We start from the raw sequence: 16,013 nt of genomic DNA on the forward strand, positions 1-16,013 counted from the left end.
ATTATTTGACAACAGTGACCACACTAGTGTGAATTAGACAAATGCAACTACCATAAATAATTGATTTATATGAGATTCTGATTTCTGTTCCAGAAAAGTAAAAAGTATCTGTTTATGTTATACATCTGGATGGACACTATATAAGATACTATAATATACTATAATGAGGAACAGAGGATATAGTGTTTCCTCACTAAGACAGGCACAGTACTTCTAAATGGACTGTTATTACTCACAAGAGTTGCAATTACTACCTTTTACTAAGAAAAAAGTCCATGTTCTCATGCTTTTATGATGACTTCTTCTATTCATCTTTCTGTACAGACAGGTGCCATTGTTCTGCTCTACTTATTCTAATTGAGAAGTTCAAAGGGCTAGTGAGTAACGTGACATTTTAGCGTCCAGGGGGAGAAAGAAGCACAGATTTGCCTTCCTTTCCCAACAAGTGAGTTGGTATTGCTTTTTTGGAGGAGATAATACTACCTGCCAGCTAGGAACTGAGATCAGAGCTTCTGTAAGGCTAGGGCAATTATAATAGGCTGACCAGAAGAAGATTATCTAATTAATTTACAGAGGGAAATGGGAATTTCTGTGATGTTGGGTAATGGTAAGAATTGAATCCCTGAATCCAAACCATATGCACCGGAACATAATAGATGTTTTCTTTGATATAAAATTCTTGCTTGTAGTAGTGAAATAGAGAGCACCTAAGTCTTCTGGTTGCTTTGAGATCCTCTGCTGTAAATTTTAATTTTTTTTTTAAGAATACAAGAAGAAAATGAACATCACATAAAAGGAATAGTTTTAGAGGAATAGGGTTTTAAAATTTATAGTTAGCTTCCCATCTTGTGGATAACATTGAGAGATACACCCACTGATTTTATTTTTATATTATTGAGTCATAACAATGAAGAATCCTCAGGGGTGTCTGAGGAAGAAACATGCATATGCCCCAAAGAAAAAGAAGCACTGTTACAGACGTATTCTTTTTTGACAAATCATTATCTTACAAATAAAAATTTTCTTGGAATAGGTCATACTTCATAAAAATGCTTCACCTCAAGCTTGGCAAAAACTGTCCAAAGAATTAAAGTAATTTCAAGAAAGGAAATCTGTTCTTTTATTTTACTTTGAAATAATAGCATCTACTTGTGATTTTAAACACTTGTGATCAGCAAATCTAATGATAAAAATTATAAAATTATAGAATTAAGTTAGAAAATATACATAAAATCACCTAGTCCAACTTTTAATCCAGCACTGCCAAGTCCACCACAAAACCAAATCCCTAAGTGCCTCATCCAGATGTCTTTTAAGTACCTTCAGGGATGGTGACTCAACCAGGTCCCTGGGCAGCTGGTTCCAATGCTTCTCAACTTTTTCTGTGATGAATTTTTCCTAATATCTAATCTAAACCTAGCCTGGCAAAATTCAAGGGCATCTCCTCTTATCCTATTGCTTGTTACCTGGAGAAGAGGTAAGACTGAAACTCCTTTTCTCCAGGAAAATTACCCTCAGCTACCCCAACCCTTTCCTCATGAGACTTATGCTTCATACCCTTCGCCATCTCCACTGCCTGTCTCTGGATACGCTCCAGTATCTCAATGTCCTTCCTATCACGAAGGACCCAAAACTGAACACAAGATTGGAGGTGTGGCTTCACAAGTGCCAAGTACAGGAGGACAATCACTGCCCTGGTCCTGCTGGCCACACTTTTGCTGGTTTGGACCAGGATGCTACTGGACTTCCTGGCCCCCTGGGCACAGCTGGCTCATGTCCAGCCACTGTCACCAGGTCCTTTTCCTATTGGGCAGCTTTCCAGCCACTCTGCCCCCAGCCTGTGGTGCTGCTTGGGGTTGTTGTGATCCAAATGCAGGACATGGCACCAGGTCTCTTTGAGTATCATACCACTGACCTTTTCCCATCAATCCAGCCTGTCCAGATCCCTGTGTTATTAATTTTAGAAGTCAAATTACAATGTAAAGGGTCACTTCATCACCAATGATTCACCTTCCTATTTTGCTTATTTTGTTCCTATAAAAATATACCCATATTCTGAAAATTCTTTTCCTTATAAGAATCAGCTTCCTGTTATTAAAACTCCCATCTGTTTTTCAAAATAAATGAAATCTGTTGCTAAAGAATGCATATACATTAATAAATTATTATTTGCAATAAATTATTGCTAATCCTTAAAACTTAAGTGTCTACCATATCAACATTAATGCTCTGACTACTTATAATTACATAGGTGGGAAATAGGCAGTATTCCCAAGGAAGGGACAAAGATAAGCAGTCAAAAGAAAAAAGACTCTGGGATCCTGAAAATGAAGGAAAAGATGAGAAATAAAAGACCCAGAAGTGCAGTAATGAAAGAATGAAAGTAAAGAAAGAAAAGAAAGAATATTTTTTTTTTAATTTATCAAATATGAATGGTAAAGTCTTGAAAAAATATGAATGAAAAGTCTTGAAAAAATGAAGAGGACTGAAAGTATGTGGCCATCTAAAGAAGGTTATTCTTTGCCTGATTCATATAATATGCTTTCCTCCTTTGAGTAGTAGCTCACTCTGTGTTAGCTTTAACTTATACATCATCTGATACAACGTACTTCATGTAGAGTATCTTCATCCTTACTAAGAGAGCTGGATTCAAAGATCCATCCATTAAAGATCAGCCATTAATAATGAATGTCAATAAATTGGAATAATGTCCTGAAAGACTGTTTTTTTATTTTTCAAGTTTTCTTTGAAGTTCTGATTACATATGCATCATCATTTCATTCTCTCAGGAAACCTATTTTCATCATAACACAGCCATCATATTTCTCATCTACCTTCATTCTGTTTGTGATCAGACAAGCTTAGGAAATATCTCCAAAAATACCCCAAAGCAGCCTTTTTTAAGCAGTGAGGAAATCATGCAAAGGAACAGTGGCCTGACAGAAATCTGACCTTTATCAGCAGCAGTCATAAGCATCAATAAGTATCTTTCCATGAATTTGCAAACAACATTGTAAATGAGGTTTCACTAGTGCACATGAAAATCAAAGACATATAACTGAAGTTTCTCAGCATGAGGAAGATATCTGGGTATTCACTTGCTCAACCAACTTTGCAAAGGAGCCTTTTATGAAATTGTTATGAGATAAAATTCCAGCAAATACCTAAGCAATAATGTTTTTCTTATTTTTCAGTTTCTATCTCACTTAAATCAATGCAAAACATAAATTGTTCCATAAGATCCAGTGATGTGAGTCCATACGGAGGAAATTTTTGAGGAATCAGGCTGACAGATACATAATAGAAAATAAAAGACCCAACACAAAACAGCAGATGAAAGGATGTGTCCCAGCCAACACAATCTAAGTTTTCTTGCACTTTATTACTGTCCCAGTGTGGAACTAGCTCCATTAATTTTGCTGTGACCAGCAATAAAGTAAGCTACTGGTAATTATTGTTAGCAAGATGTAATACTAATATTTTGCTGAATTCACAAGGCACAAGACTAACAACACAGGCTTGGAATCTGATGTAAATAATCATACTACCTTGGATATCACCTTTCTCAGCACAGATGAGGAGTTTCCAAGTACCTCGCTCAGAAAGCAGAAATATCAAATGTGGCCTCAAATATTTATAATTAACCACTTAGGCACATTCCACGAGTAGTTTCAAGGTGACAGTTGCTCTGTTAAAGCTTTTTGTATTTTGAATTTTCAAATTCTAAAGCACACAGAAAATTATGTTTTGACTAACATCAAAACTAGTGGCAAAAAAACCCTGTTTATTAAAAATACTTCTGATAAAATTGTTTTAAAAAACAGATTCTTTAATTTTCTTTTTTTTTTTTACAAAGAGGCCTACAGTGTTTTGACAATGAGAAGAGGACTACATTGCTAGCTGTTACTATGAATCTCTTGACTTTCTTGACAGAAACAAACCGAAACAGGAAACATGACCAAATTCAGGATATTAAATATCAGAAAGGGTAGCAGTGACATTGATAGTGAGGGATGAGGAATGCAGGCTTTTAACAAGCCAAGTTATTGTACATTGCCTTTTTTTAGACTAAACCGCACTCCAAACACCATAACAACTTGTGCATGTATTTCAATTCTGAATTACTCTCCATAAAACCTAACAACAACGTTCTACTTTACTGCCCACACTTCCAAGAGAAAGAGTGCTGCACTTTTACATGGGTGACAAGGGCTTTACTGCGTCCTTCAGCCCTGTCAATCATGCAAGAAGGAAAGGCATCCCAGAAGGCTCAAAGGTGTGTATAAGCAGCTGCAAGCTGTCAAATAAACTGATTCCTACCACTGTTGCCTCAAGAAATTGTTTAACAAAATCTCATAGGGATTTCTGAAATAAGAAATTATTACTATTTGCTTTAATCTGCCACAGTTTTGTGCTGCAATGGAGATCCAAAATTTCTTTTTCATTATTTTCCAAACTAAAAGAGAGTAGGTAGAGGGGAGTACAAGTCCAATACCAAAATCAAAAGCAATTATAGTCTGGCTCTAAATCTAAATTGTGAAAGCTGTTTGTTTTTATCAAAGTCCATGTAAAATTTTAAAATATGCAGAAACATTACTGCCCAGTTCTGCCACTGTTAATCATTCTGAACACTTTTCATTTCTCCATGGAGACCCAGAAAGTATTGCACAATTTAAAATCTATTTTGCATGTCATCTTCTGGGAATTTCTTGCATATGAGCACACTATGTTTTTAAGGTAAATATATCCTAAAAGAGATGCTACCCTATTTAATTAAGGACATTTAATTGAGGACATTTAATTAAGGACATTCAAGTGCTATGTTTCCTCATTATACTTTCAGAAATGTTTAAAATTTTCCCAATGAATTTTCTAAGTCCCCATAGGGAAATAGGCAGATTCAAGTGAACAGAGAGACTGTCAATGAATTTGTAAAAAGATTTAAAAATTTTAAGTGTTTGCTGTCATGCAGTCAACCCATGCTTTAAACCAACGACTAGAAGAATACATATGAGAGATAAGGTAGAATCCAAACTAAAAATTTAATATTTAGACAGAAGTAGCAATCAAGATTGAGCAAGCAGCTCAATCAAAATTTTTTATTTCTCTTTCATCATTTCTGTCTCGCAGATTGGACCCTGGAGCTGTGAAAAATGACTGTTCTCCCCATGGAAAATCCTGTCCCTTCCATGAAATTTAGGGGTTTTATTATTAGTTCAGTGAAATTATTTTATTGCCAAAGCAACAACAAGGGAAAAAAAACAATAAATCTTTGATTTTTCTTTCATTTTTATGAAGTTAGACAGTATGATATGTTTCATTTCTAAGCCACGGTTGTAAAGTTAAAGAAAATTGAGGTTTTTTTTAATAAATCATCCAGATGTTATGGCATTAAGCTCCCAGTGCCTAATGTCCTGTGACATTCCCAGTACATAGTCCTGTGACAAATGTGCTCATGTGTGTATAGTTAGTTTTCATATGAGCCTCTCCATTACAGGTATGCTGGAAAGTCACTCTCCATTACTGGTATGCTGGAGTGCTGTCAATATACAGAAAATATTTATTACCATGTGGAAAGGCAGAAGAAAACTCAGGTGATTGTACACACAACTCTCATGCAGTCAACAGTGAATAGAGAGGACATAAGGAAGTAGTCAGATTCTCAGCTGATAAACTGGGGTTAGTTCTTCACCTTCAATTGTTTATTACCCTTGGCAAAGATTCAGCACCTCTGCTTAAGGTGTAGAAGAATGTCCCACGCCTAAGCTAACTGCTGTCAGCATATTTTTTCTTTCTTTCCTGTAAGTAAAATCTGAAGGGAAGTTCACTTTGTTCATGCAGAATTTTTTTTCTTTAAGGTAGCCTTTAGAGGTTAGTTTTACAGCTTTTCATAGCTGTGATAGATAATAGCTTGTTCTTGCCTTACAACCCTTAGATTTTATGGCTTTGATTCTCAGCTTGCTGTATTTTAAATGGAACAAAGGGTTGTCTAGATTTATGAACAAAATTAACTCTAAGCCAACATTCTTAACTACTGCAATATCTTCTTCTGATAGCTCAAAATAGCATGTCATGAGCAGGAAATATAAGAGAAACAAGGAAATATATATAAGAGAAACATATATATATAAGAGAACAACATATATATATAAGAGAAACAAGGAAATAAAAAGTCTTTACCCCCATGGAAAAGAAACTTTTCCTGAGACCGGATTATCAAAAATACTGCTTTCTGATTCCAATCTTTCCAAACAGTGATAAAATTATAGTTTCTGAATTAACAGCCAGGGCCTTATGAATTTGGCTACTTTTTGTAGTGGGTTTGAAGGTTTAGAATTTTTTAAGAGAGAAGGATGTTCTTGTTTGGCTTCTCTGAAGGTACTCACATGGTGCCTTAAAATACGAACACAAATAGCAATCTATTTCCCAAGGGAATCTTTTATTCAACAGTGAAATGTTCCCACCAGAAATCTTTTTTGCTGTTCTTGAAATATATTTAATCTTTTTTTCTTTCCTCCTTGCCTTTCCACACAGAACGAATTCATTATTATCCTAATGGTAATATCCTGACTTCTTTTAAAGCTCTGTGAAGGAAATGTGAATTTGTGCTAATTATTTTCAGTTCTTAAACAACCACAATAGCAGAGTCTGGTTAATGTTTTCATTGAAGGAATTATTTAAGCTCCATTTCAGTCTCTCATTATAAATGAACAAAAGAAATAAAAAGTGATTTGCACTCAAGAATTACAGCTTGAAGTGTCCCTCAGACAAAAGCACCAGCTACCAACATCTTGGACAGACATTAGCAATGATGGGGATAAATTTGTAAAGCATGCACACGCCTACACTTGACCCACAGTCTACCAACAAGAGAGAAAGCCAAAATGGCCCCATTAAATGGAGAGGCAAAAATACAGAATGAACAAAAACACAGCAATTATCCTGCTGCCAAGCAACCATAGGAAAAGAAAAAAAAAAAAAAAAGGAGAGGGGGAGGGGAAAGTGGAGAAACAACAAGAGAAAAAACAAGTAAAGAAAAAAAAAAAAAGACTGGGGGATAAAAAAGATGAAGTCCAATAGAAGCAAAAACCCTAAAGCTATAGAATTCCTTTAAAATCCTGTTGATTAGAACCTTCTTTCTGGGTATAGTTAACACAAAATACATCAAGGTTAAAAAGCTTCATGAACTAGAACTGAAATTATACTTCAGAATTACCTAGTTTCTAATTTACTAGATAAACAGGGCATATTTAGATGGGTATGGCTTCTTATCTCCATGAAAATTATTAAAAAAAAACCACCAAATTTCTACTGTGCTTAGAGCAAGACTGTGTCCAAGGCCTAAACAGATTTACTTTCTAAATAAGCCGAATAAATACTGTTGTTCAAAATACTTGAAATCAGACACATGAATTTCTATGATATAAAATTAAACCAAACCAAAATATAGGTTTGAAGAATTGATTTTCTACTGTTTCTTTTGCTGCCTGCTTTGTTGACCATGAACAAGTATGCTCAAATGTAATTATTTAGAAGCTGCATCAATTTTTAAATGGCCAAGATTAGTATGTGCCATGCAAGAATATGGAGCAAGTAACAGTATTTAGAAATCATTCTACAAGCTTCAGTATGTTCATTTAACAATGAATATTGTTAATATTGCACTTTGTCACTGATCTGCAATATTTTCCTAAGGGCCAGAATAGACCAAAAACAATGTCAAATTGCATGAACAAATAATCATCTGAGATTAGCAAGACCAGTCATTCCCAAATGTCATCTAATCAGCAGTAAAGGATTTCAAATTATTATTGGCATGAAAGTAAGCATAAAATAAGACTTACCATTTTTTTTCAACATATATCACAATTAGCTGCACTTAAATTATCACCATATATTTATTGTGTTATTTTTGAGCATTTTAGAAAAAATTAGAGTAATGCAACTTTCCCAAAGTGAGAAGATAAGAAATTACAAATATGCATTCAGGAAAATAATGGAATTGATAGTCTAATTTAATATGGAGACTGAATATTTTGAAGAAGTAATTCTTTTTCTTCCTCTTTGAATCCCATTGCTCAGAAGTTTTTTTTTATTTCATCTATGGAATCCTCTCAGCTTCCTTGAATTTTCTGTTTTGGAAGAAGAAACTGGCAAGTTCTTCAGAATCACTTCATCAAACTTCCTGGGAACTCTGAGCATTGAATATTTTCCTTATGAAAATAAAACTTTAAAATTATAATCTTCACATTTTCTTCAGTACTTGAATTTTGGGCTTTTGTGACCCCAGACTGATAAGCATCACTTTTAAACAAAGAAATCGAACTACTCATTTGGCTTCTTCTTTTTAATGTTAAATGTTTTTATGTTAGAGACTAAGGAGCTCTGTAGAAAATTCACTAAACTGACATTATAGACATTGTCTCAAATCCTATTGACATGGAGTTCAACTACTTACAATGGAAGGCCCTGGATATATTTTTTTTAATCTCAATCATATTATTGCAAAAAAAAAAGGAATTTAATATAATTCTTCAGGTGGGATTATTTAAGAAAACAAAGTTTGTTTATTACTGTCATATGGTTGTGCTTCTGACCACCTCTACTTCGTTAAGAATTAGAATTTTAGGAGTGATCTACCAGATTGCTTGGTCATTACCTATACAGTATTTTCTGCTAATCAAATCTTACAGTATTCACAGCAATACTGCAGATATTTCAAATAGCTAACACAGTAGTAGAAAACAGTAGAAATTCTATCTTTATAACTTGTCATTCAATTAGATAGGTTTCAGTGATTTAATGTCTTTACAACAAAGGACTACATACTCCATTTATTCCAGATAAGTATGCTTTTTTGTGGGTGAGTGGCCAAACAACCACTGTTTCTATCCAATTGTTTCCAATTAATGGTTTTGCTTGTACTTCATCACCAGACTCATAAGTTTTTGTGACAGATTGCAAAATACTGAAATAGAAGCCATGAATTTCTTATGCCTGTGAGATACTACATCTTCCAGTAGGAAAATTATGAGAATAACTAGCTCCATGGAATGAGATTTTTTTGTACGTCTTTTAACTGTGATTGTTATTTTATTAGAAGATCTAATCATAGATTCTGAGGAATCTTTTTCTTCAAATTGTATTTTAGTTTAGAAATACTCTTCATGAAATTTGTGATGCTTTCTGCCAGCGGTAAGACAGGTTTTAATAACATTAGAGTCCTTTCCATTCTGAATAGTTTGTGAATATAGGAGAGTTTTTGTGGTTTTTTGTTTTCCTTTGGGGCTGAAATATGACAAAGACGTGTCTTTATAGGATTGGAGGTTTTTTTCTTTTATATCTTTATATTTAAGATATGACTATTGCATCTGTTATCAATGAAGTCAGTTGGGTTGGGCTTTTGCAAGCAGAATTTCTCTCAGTTCTTTACATACTAAATAAGGATCTGAATAATTCTGGAGGTGACGATAGCAGGGCTGGGCATTTGAAAAAAATTAGCAAGCAACAGACCAGATATCTAGCTGCAGTAAATTAGCACAATTTCATTTCAACTATTGATTTTTACCAGCTGAAGAAGTACACCTGCTTAACAAAGAACATTTTGGTTTTTTAATCACAGCAGGATTTTCCAATTATTTATTCAGTGTTCCTACATACATTTTTTGGGCTACACCTCTGAGAAGGTTACTCTGTTTCTAATTTACTTTTAAAGATATTTTGAGGCCGTTTCATCTGTGTGCAGTGGCCATTGACACAGCAGCTGCCCAACACCACAAGATGGTGCATCCAGCCAGCTAACATCTTCCTCACACTGTTTCCAGCTCATACTTAACTGTAGTGCCTTTTCAAAGCACAACCAACATCCCCTTCACTCCTTGTGTTACAAGGGTGTCTCCCTATCTCTGCATAAAACACAGCACCCCTTTTACACCGTGCTGTTTTCATACAGTCAATAATGAAAGAATTTCCTAGAACATGAGTCATATGCCTTTTGTGACAGGCTTACTTGAAACTTGTTTTGTGTTAGATGCTGTTCTTAATCTCACCAAGTGATTTTTCAGCATTTTCAGAGTTTCATAGAACTGAAGGCCAGAGGCCACATTCATTATCAGGCTATATGTTTCAGATAAAATTCTTGCATTAAGCCATCAGTGCTCTCCACATTACTCATAAATAACTTTTGGAAAAAAAATAAACGTTTTTTAGAAGAAGCACCCCATCTCAAAATGCATTTTATTACTTGATTAGGAAGCATGAAGTAACTAGTGTAAGTTTATTAGAGTAATTACACTGGAATTTCTCCAAAAATAATTTTCAGTGCTCTTTATCATATCTTTCTGTTTAAAACACTTAAATTAGTGGAGTTAAGACCAGCTTACCTTAAAAAAGCAATTGTATAATTGCATATACAAGTGAAAGAAGTACCAGCAAATTGTAACATCCAGCAGCTGGTAGCAGCTGCTAGAAGATAACTACCTGTATTTAAGGCTGAGATATAGACAGAGACAGAACACAGCAACCAAGAGAGTCTGCACAGAGGGACACAGAGCAGACAACCAAGCACACTCTCAGTATGCTCCCAAATGCCTGCTATGATGCTGCTCTGAGGGCCTGCTTGACTTCAAGGAATTTGAATTTGAGTCCCAGCATGAAGTTACCGGAAATGGCATGGCATCTAGATAAAACAGGAAAATTTGTGTCTGTCCAGGGTTTGATTTTTATTCCACAGATAAAAGACCTCAAAATAGTAACACAATAACAGAAAGAGCAAAACAGTAATATAATAACAAAAATCCCCAATCTAATATAAAAAAAAAATTAAAGTGTAAAAAAAAATCAGAACATTGAGCAGATAAAACTTGGAGGGATTAATCTGTAATTTTACAGTTACATTAGCTAAACAAGGAAACGAGGAAACAGAAACTAGACTGATCTTTTTCAGAAACAAATTTTTATAAATGCTATCATCTTTGAGGAATGCAATGATTAACTAAAATCAGGATCTTCATCATGAAGCTATGGAAGACTGCATCACTACCTGGAAGTGAATTTTTAAATTTTAGTTTTAACCAGGAAGAATGTGATCTATTATCAGATGGAGTCAATTTTTTTCCAAGTTTGCTTATTTACACTCAGTTTAGACCTCCCAAAAATAGCTATCAAAGCCCAAATGTTGTAGATGCATATAAACATTCAGTGCCAGTTTGCAGTAGAATATCACACACAACTAACAGTATACAAGGCATGACATTTCTTCCTGTTCAGAAGACCAGATGCAGGCCATTGTAAGGGTAGAAGGAAAGACCCTCTCCCTCAGATCTCCAATTGAGTGCACTCAGTCACAGCATATTCAAAGAATGGAAAATGACATGCTATTTTGACATGTAAAACAATCACCATGATAAAAAGAACAAAAATATCTTTGAATGTCACATGCTTTACACCACCAGATTTAATCACACAAAAGAATCATGATCCTGGAAGACAGTTTTGGTCCTTAAGAAGCAATATAAGAATATCTTTTTTGCTAAAAAAAAAAAATTAAATTATTTAAAATTAAATTCAGAGTCTGTTGGTATCACGTATCACCTGTCCTGATACCTTCAGTAGCAAACTTACATTTTTACAGTTTCACATCTCAAGAATAAAAACAGAACTGTCTTTTCTGGCTCCCACAAGACAGTTTTTTTACACCTTCCTCATAATCTTCAGGCCTAAGGAGAAAATAATTATTGGCATTTCCTGTGTCGACACAGGAGTACTTCCTGTCACAATTGCACTCACAGGCACATCTTGATGAAGGACATTACATTTCATGTAAATAATTCTTGAGACAAAAAGTTTCATGCTTCTCCATCTACACTCTAGAAAGCGACAGCTGATTTTATGAATGACAATGAAAAATTTTGTAAGCATGAACATACTCCAAATCTTAGAGTAGCAAATCGAGAAACTACACATAGTAGCTGCCAAGGAGCTCTCACTACTTCCTTAGTCTAATGCCACCATCATTCATCTCCTTGGCACTCTGGTAATACACAGCAGCAAGGAAAGCAGGAAAAATGAACTCTCACACAATGGTAGTTGAAATGATGGATGAAAACATAGATAAAAAATTCACACTGTAGTTGAGAGACTGACTAACTCCTTGTCTGGTCTCACAATCCAAACAAACCAAAAGTCAGAAAACACAAATCAAATTAAGTTACTAAAAAGAATTTATGAAATGGCCAGTACATTCTAGAATTCTTTCAAACACAAGTACTCATAAACACTGTATTTTACTTATGGCACAGATTCCCCATATTGTGATAATAAGGAAACAGAAGAATAGGATGACAGTAAGAGTAAGAAAAGATATTATTTTTAGAGGATATTGTTACAATTAAGAGATTTGGAATGGAAAAAAATACAATATACGTCACATATTTTTAATATATTACAATATATTCCCTACAATAAATTTTTTCCAGTTTGGATTTCCATCCTTACAATCCTGTTCAGCATTCACAGTGTTGCTTTATTGTTGTTTAAAGTTAATTAAGAAGATTCTTAGATTGGCCATGTATGAGCCTTTGCTTACTTTTTCCAAGTAACTTCAACTAATTTTTAACCAGCTCTTAGCAATCTTCAACAAACTCTAAATACATATTGGGAAAATCTTGAATTAAGTCTTAATTAAGTTCCTCAACACCTTAATAAATTAGTAAGCTGAGGGATAAAGTCACTGAGCATGAGACTGTGGTGACACTTGGAACAACAAAAAAGCTGGATGACATTCTGTGAAAAGATGTGCTTTTGGATGATCTGCAAGCAAACAACTAAACAGATTTAGCATTTGCTGCCCAAAAACTGGCTAAGCAATGACAGATTCTAAAATATTATGAAGCAGCCTGTAGAAAATGAAGTATTTGTGTCAGTGCCATTTGTATAAAACCAGGGCTAGTGATCACAATAATTACTTTCATATTTGAGTCACTGGTGATTCAGACAGGGGCAGTGGGACCAGAGATGGAGCAGTACTACATGAGACAACCCTTGTGTTTAAATAATTCTCTGAATCACAGATGAAAGAGATGTTTATTATTATTTTTCATTTATAACTAATATAAAATAAAGCTAACTTTGCTTTTATTATTAGAATGTCAGGTTATAAGGAGTTTGGCTTTCACACTAAAACTTCTACAACATTAATTTAGGTAGAAGTAAGTAGTAAATCATCATTCAGTAATAGCCACATCAGGCCAAGTAGGAAATCTAGACATGATATTGAAACTAACATGTACACTAGATTTCAAGTGCTGCCTTCTATGTTATTTCTATATATTTTTGCCTTCCATTACACACATTAGATATGGGGATATTTTTTACTTCTCAAATTTGTCATATTTTGTCCAAGAAAATATATAACCTTTTGTTCTATGCTTCTGTATCATTTTAATATATGTTGTGTTAAAGATAGAAACTAATTTAATTCCAACAGAAAATCAAGGAATTTAAAATATAAGTCTTGTCTTGATGTATGAAGTTATGTTTCACACTGCTATTTTAATATCAGATGGGGTTATAAAAATTGAAAATGAGGGTGTTGCACAACAGTGGTGGTGGGACTAAATGGTCCCGGAAATGCCTCTTGAGTCTATCTGTTCTGGGGCACATACCCTTCTGATAAATGTACCTCAGCATGCAATCTCTCTTATTTGTGAAAAAAAGGGCAAAACACTCTCTCTTTCACTAGACATGAGGCCTTGAAATTGCCTTGCTTCAGACAATACTTCTTCTTTTTCAGGTAATAGTTTCAATCAGATACAAATAGTCACAAATTTATTATGTACTACTTTCCTTTATTATTTATTTGAAGAACTAAGCTTAGAAAACATTTTGGCAAGGAATGGAAAAAGATTATTTAAGGATAATTACGAAAAAAAATTGGCACAGCGCAGACATCTTATCCAGCACAGGAATATTAACGGTACCTCCTTGTAATCCCTAAAATGTATTTCTATGAAGTATTTTTATCCAAATTATAGCAGGAATTTATAGGACATCACGAACCAGGGAAATCATCACTTGACTCATCTTAGGCAATTGTAAGTCCTCTCTACAGTTTGTATTTTCTCAGCTATTACACAATCTCAGACATCTGTGAGTGCTCTTCCAGGATTTAGCAGGGCTAAAGAGGGCTCCCTCACTACAACTTTAATTTTACAAAATGGGAAATGTGATCACTTATGTACATTCATATTATTGAAATAATGCAAGAAACAGGTGTTTTCCAATAAGAACTGAGTTCCCAGTTGCACTGTTCCATTAAACAGTTGCACTGTTCCAAATTCTCTTGCCTGACAGTGACCCAGTTCCAGAGCTGCTATATTTACTCATGTGAAGTAGGAAAACTTCTAAAGGTTGTTCAACTATATAAAATTTATTTCTCAAGAAAATGGATCACTTCAGTTTTAATCAACTAATTTATATATATATTACAGTAGCAATTATATTATCTAAACACAACTATCTGTGGCTAAGAAGGGAGCAACTAATGGTGATTGGTTTGATGCACTTTTTATGAGCTTGTAAATTGCTTCAGAAAAATAAATGTGTGACTCAACCCACAAAAAGCTTTACATTTCTAAAACCAAAACCACAAATGGTTTTGAAGTTGCTCAAATATTTGATTTCTTGTTTTTCCCATCAGTTTCATTTCTCCCAAGAGAGGAAAGTGCTAAAACTCCATTAAGACAAACCAACTGCAATTACAGTCATCCCAGATCAGGATACAGCGGGAAATACTAGCAGTCTTACATTAAATTTTCAAGCAATTCCTCCTTAAATTTTGCAGATTCGTATGCACATTCTAAATCCTTAAGGGAATTAGGCAAACTAAATCGAGGATCCTTATCTTCCAGGATTTTCTCCTTACCTGAATAAACATGCCCAGACAGGGTTCATTGAGTGAGGACCACACTCAGCTCTTTGTAAAATTAACTTCCTAGACAAAATTCATATAGACACTGCATTACTTTCATCTTCAGTGCTACTTTAATTTTCTTTTAGAAATAGGCTGCTTTAGTTAGTTGCTGTCTAATCAGCATACAGAAACTGCTTTGAATGAGGACAAAAATAAACTGAAACCAATGTAAATGAAAGGCACTTATTTCAAGCAATCACATTTCATATTTTGCTTCAGTTATAGCAGGTTTGAGTTTTGAAAAAATATCTTTACTGATCCACAGATTTCCCCTTCCTATTTAATTTGGAAATTTAATTCTAAAAAACAATAAGGAAAATGAATCCAGGAAGTAGTTAGTATCAGCTAAAATCTTGAAAATGTCCAGTTTGGTAGCTATTTTCAAAAGTAAAGTAGGTGGATAAATCTTTGTTTACTATATTTCAAATGAAACGACCACAGACTATTATATACTTGCATAATTTTTTAAAGGCATAACATTGATGCAGCTATTCTCATCTTTCAAATAAGAACATGTCAGATTTGATACCTTAAAATTTGAATTTTCAAAGTCTCTCTTTTCTTTTCACAGCAATAATACCCCTGTGGAATAGCAAATTGAAAAGTTGGATTGAAATATTTAATACAATTTTACTGATGTGAAAAAGCATCCGTATAAAGTAATTTATACAAAACCAAGTAACTAGGATCAGGCTACTAATTATCTGTAATTATACTGCCTCTCCAACAATATCTTTTTACCCTTCACTCTAGATAGTGCTGATGCTGAATTTTGAGAGACCCTGCTACAGGTTGAAAAATCTTTTGCCCTGAAGAATTTCTTTGCTTCTGCATTAAGAGGTCATGACATGAGATTAACAGGATTGAGGATCAATGTCACTCACAACTGGCTTGACTTTTCAACAGTGTTTGTCTCTACATTGAGTACTATATTGAGTACTACCTTATTTTCAAAGAATAACAAGTAAAGTTTGCTGGTCTGACATTGAACAGCAAGCCTCTGTTTAGCTGCTTCTTGTTTGATCCATCATTCAATTTTCCA

The 16,013-nt window shown here is 34.2% G+C and overlaps 1 protein-coding gene across 1 annotated transcript in view; it reads right to left on the minus strand.

Moving 5' to 3' along the window:
• The window catches only part of ADAMTSL1 (ADAMTS like 1), a 401,766-nt gene that overhangs the window by 310,825 nt on the left and 74,928 nt on the right, over positions 1-16,013 (minus strand). The window lies entirely within an intron of this gene.

This window comes from Molothrus aeneus, chromosome Z, assembly GCF_037042795.1.
Source record: "Molothrus aeneus isolate 106 chromosome Z, BPBGC_Maene_1.0, whole genome shotgun sequence".
Classification (NCBI taxonomy): Eukaryota; Metazoa; Chordata; class Aves; order Passeriformes; family Icteridae; genus Molothrus; species Molothrus aeneus.